We start from the raw sequence: 5,161 nt of genomic DNA on the forward strand, positions 1-5,161 counted from the left end.
GTCCATTTTAGAGAAAATGAATTTATTCCATAATTTAGCCCCTCTCTGTATATCAGGAGACCGGCGACAATCTAACCAATAGTTTAGCAATAATTAAAATGTTAATTAAAAAATTTCGGTCGAAATAATAACCAGAAAGATTATGATACACCAGAATAACTATGATTTTCATATAAAAAAGCACTATACCTATTCAACGTACCTTACAGGATTGAAATTGGACCATTTGAGCGGTCTCAGGAATGTTATAAAGAAACAATTTTTTGGCTTATAAACAAATAGAACCCCTCAGAAAATATTAGATTAAATTAAATTAAGTTAACGCTGTTCAAAAGAGCACGGCTTCTGTGTCCTTTTCGAAGAAAAACAAATTGAATTGCGAGGAGTGATTCCAGGTATAACCGGTCAAATTTGACCGGCATTTGCGACAGAGTTATAAACAACAGGATTTTAATCTTTGAACCATTAGATACCTTTTAATTCCGGTCCTCTTTGTACATACAAATTTTCATATCTTCAAGACACTCATAACAAAAAAGATTTATGTCACTGTCAACAAATTATTTAATTATTGATAAATAATTACTTCCCTCAAATTTTAGTTGAAAATTAAAGATTTTGTTTGGAAAACCCGAATTTTCCGAAGAAAATTTCCGTCGAAGGAAATTGGAATAAATTATCAATGTGCAGAATTAAATTACTGTCAATTTTTATGTGAGTGTTTTGGTTTAAAGTTAAAATTTTCGGAGTTATAGAGCAATAATAACAAAAAAGATTTCGGAGCGCTAATTTGTTTATAAACAAAATAGCACACTTTCTGTGGACTTTGCACAGCTATATTACTAATATAGGAAATCTTAAGATTTGATTTCAGCATGTCCAGCAATAAAATAGCTGGTAATTAATTTTCCTTGTTTTTTACTAATTTTCCCAGATTATTACCTCACATCTTTCATTGAGTTGATGATTCATGTTGTGGACATTCTCAATTATTATATTTCTAATTTAATACTATTCTATCTAATTCCTCAAAACAAGCAAATTTCAATTAAACCCAGCTATATTATAATACCTTTTGATTTAGTTTTCCTTGCAAGAAATAAACAAAACACATCTAAACTAAACCTAACCTCGCTTTTGGCCATTCATTCATCTCCGTGTCAAATAATTTCGACAGTCGCCATATTGAAAGCGACTTGTTTTTGGTCGAAATTTGATTTAGAATCAGGGCCCAGGTATATACCTTAGACAAGGAAAGAGAGAGGACGAGTAATCCTATGACCAAAAGTGAAGCCAAACTGACACCAGAGATTTTGATCATCGACGTATCTTTGGGGTATTGTTATGCATTGAGTATTTAAAATGAAAACATGAAATGTATTTAAAATGAAGAATTTGTGTACGGTAAATGTTTTATTAAGTTGCTCATATTACGTACATATGTTTCAATACATACATATGCTTTTATTACGAATTTTAGATGATGATTTACTTTATTTTTTATGAAATTGTAACCTTCAACGAACACCCACCACTGGCAACCCATTGTTATTTTTGACGTGACCGCCATGTTTTTGGTGACAAACAAACCAAAAACTGGCTTCACTTTTGGAACGTGTGTGTTAAATGAGTGTTACCCGTCCTCTCTTTTTTCGTTAAATAAGGTATATACCATATCCATGGCAGGAAAGGTCCAAGTAAAAAAAAGACATGAATATTTTGAAATAATTTTTGTTTCTTCCATCTACAAGAGAAGCACTTACCGTGTACTACCTCCATTTATGGAAGTATTTCTTTCCTTGTTTAAGCAGGATCCGGTTTGGGTGGTCTTTTAGCTCAGCGAAGTTTGTTCTGGCCTTTTCTCCATCATATCCAGCACCCTTACTTTGGTCTCTGAGTGGGAACCGTTCAGTGATATCTGGGTACGTTTGGAGCTTCTCTGTTGTTGTGGGCAGTTGTTGTGTGCTGATTGAATCTTCTTTTTGTTGCTATGGGCTATGACTTGTGTGTTTTGTGTCCCCATGCAAGAGATGCATATGTAATAATTGGTAATAGTATGATGCTGTTTATTAGTTTTAATTTTGTTTTCATAGCTAATTTGCTTATTCTCCCTGCGAGTCCTCTTCCTCTTATTGCGGCCTGGTCATTTTCTGGACTTTCGCGTTAGTGTATGTGGTGTGAGTATGTTACATCTTGCACTGTTAGCTGTTCTTCTTTATCACTTCTCTTTTTAAAAATAACCGCTTGGATATTTTCTGGATTTATTGCTATTTTCCATTGGAAACTTGATTTTTCTATCGTATCCAGTGCCGTCTGTAAATTTCTTACAGATACATAATATATCCAGGTTCCAGTGACTCGCTATATACTATTGCAGTGTCGTCTGCATAAAGGCTGATTAGTGTTCTTGAAACGTCTGCTGTATATATACTATACAGGAGGGGTGAAGAGACTGCCCCCTGCGGTACTCCAGCTTCCGGGATTCCGTCTTCAGATATAACTGGTCCTATCTGGACACTGAACCTCCGGTCGCTTAGGTACGAGGAGATGTGTTTCGTCATGGCCCTGCTGTATCCATAATCTCTCATTTTGTATATCAGTCCTTCATAGCACACTCTGTCGAAGAATTTGCTTACATCCAGAAAGGTTGCTCCTGTATACTGCTTGCCGTTGAATCCAGTTGCTATGTATTCTGTAAGTCAAAGTACTTGTATTCGCTGGAATGTTGAGTTCTGAATCCGAATTGTGCTTCTAGGATTAATCCTAGTCTGTCTGCCTCTGATTGGTATCTGGTTTGGATGACTCGCTCTATCTTACTGACTGCTTGACGTAAGCTATACTTTATTTCACGTTAAGAATAGAACATTGCTAAGATAGCCCCATAGACCAGGGCTCATCTGTAAAAATATTAGCACATTTGGACGTTGAGAGGTGACTCAAATTTTTTTGCAGAAATTGCTTGAAAATAAATCAAATAATAATATTTGAGTTATCCTCCCTCTCAAAAAGGTCCGGAATATTGTTTAAATAATCAAAATGTCAAAAAATGAAGGAAATATTCGATATTTTTTTCGTTTTTTGATTATAACTTATAAAGTATTCATTTTCGAGAAAAGTTGTACTAACATAAAAGTTGTCTAATTAAATTTTCTACAATATAGAATTGGTTAAGAATTTAAAAAATAGTCACCCTTGTTGCAAAATAGCAATAATTGCGAAAAAAAACATACAAAAACAAGTATTCGCATTTTACGTTTTTCAACCATTTATGCTACACTTAGGACCTTCATATTTCACTCAGAAAAACTTTATGATACAGTAAAATAATATTGTAAATTTCATTAAGATCGGTTTAATAGATTTTGCAAAATAAATTTTGCAATCCAGCTTTCGCAAGAAAAATTCATTTTTTCAAAATGTTACAGGACTGAAAATAAAGCAGATAACAAGTTGAAATTTTTTTGCGTATAGAAGTGTACTGTACCTTTTATTTGCAATTTTGCAAAGTTAAAATCGATTAACTACCACGGCGTCAGGAATTTTTTTAAATAAATATTCATTATTGGTGCTACGCGCAGGACAGCGGATAGTTTGCTCTTATTGGGCATTCCAATGACCTTTGATAATGATTGATACATTTTAATTTTTAATACATTTCGGTATAAATAAATAAATTTGTTTATTGCAAAATAAAAACACACACTCTATCCTTGTAAATAACACTTTTATTAGCAAAAGCTTTATTGTTTATATATTTTAACTTAGAGAATAAAAGTTTATTATTTTTAAACATAAATGCAATTGTTTAAACAATATTTCACAAACAATAATAAAATTAGTTTGATTTTTGTGGAATTAAAATATTAAGATACAACAAAATATAGAGTAAGAAAATAATATATTAGATAAAGATTAGAAGAAATTTTGGTGGAAATCAACTTGTGTGAATTGAACACCGCGTCCTGCGCGTAGCACCAAAAATTAATGTTTATTTAAAAAATTTCCTGATGCCGTGGTAGTTAATCGATTTTAATTTTACAAATTGCAAATGAAAGGTACAGTACACGTCTATAAGCAAAAAAAATTTCAACTTGCTATCTGCTTTATTTTCAGTTATGTAACATTTTGAAAAAATGAATTTTTTTTGCGAAAGCTGGATTGCAAAATTTATTTTGCAAAATCTATTGAACCGATCTTAATAAAATTTACAGTATTGTTTTACTGTATCATAAAGTTTTTCTGGGTGAAAAATGAAGGTCCTAAGTATAGCATAAATGGTTGAAAAACGTAAAATGCGAATACTTGTTTTTGTACTGTTTTTTCGCAATTATTGCTATTTGGCAACAAGGGTGACTATTTTTAAAACTTTTTACCAATTCTATATTATAGGAAATTTAATTACGCAACTTTTATGTCAGTAAAACTATTTTCGGAAATGAATACTTTTACAGTTATAATCAAAAAACGAAAAAAAAATCGAATTTTTCCTTAATTTTTTGACATTTTGATTATTTAAACAATGTTCCGGACCTTTTTGAGAGGGAGGATAACTCAAATATTATTGTTTGATTTATTTTCAAGCAATTTCTGCAAAAAAATTTGAGTCACCTCTCAACGTCCATCTCAAAACAGATGCGCCCTGGACTACCATGCATTTCTTATGAACGATAGAAGTGCGCCAATGCCACGCCGTACTGATTAAAATGAATCGTATATCAGCAGTCGAGTAGCCACCCGTGCCCGAGAGGTTTGTCAACACTGACCTCTATAAGCGTAACGTTCTATTCTTAACGTGAAATAAAGTATAGTCGGCTTGTAATTTTGCTGAAATATGTGGTTCTTTCCTGGCTTGGTTGTCATGATTATATGGGCTTCCTTTCATGTGTTTGGGAGGAGCCTGTATCTTAGTAGGGCGTTTGTTAAGTTTGTCAAATATACAATAGCTTTCGAAGGAAGATACGTCAGAGCTCTGTTAGAGATTTCGTGAAGATTGGGTGCTTTCTTTGGTGAACTTTTTCTAATCAGTTCACTTTATTTCTCTTGGTGATGTGGGATTTGTTATTTCTTCTCTTTCTCTCTTTCTCTTTCTCTCTCTCTCTCTTTCTCCATCTCTCTCTTTCTAGACGATTCCGTTTTCTCTGCTGTGTAGTGGGGGATGGGT

The sequence above is a fragment of the Diabrotica virgifera genome, chromosome 3, assembly GCF_917563875.1.
Source record: "Diabrotica virgifera virgifera chromosome 3, PGI_DIABVI_V3a".
NCBI lineage: Eukaryota > Metazoa > Arthropoda > Insecta > Coleoptera > Chrysomelidae > Diabrotica > Diabrotica virgifera.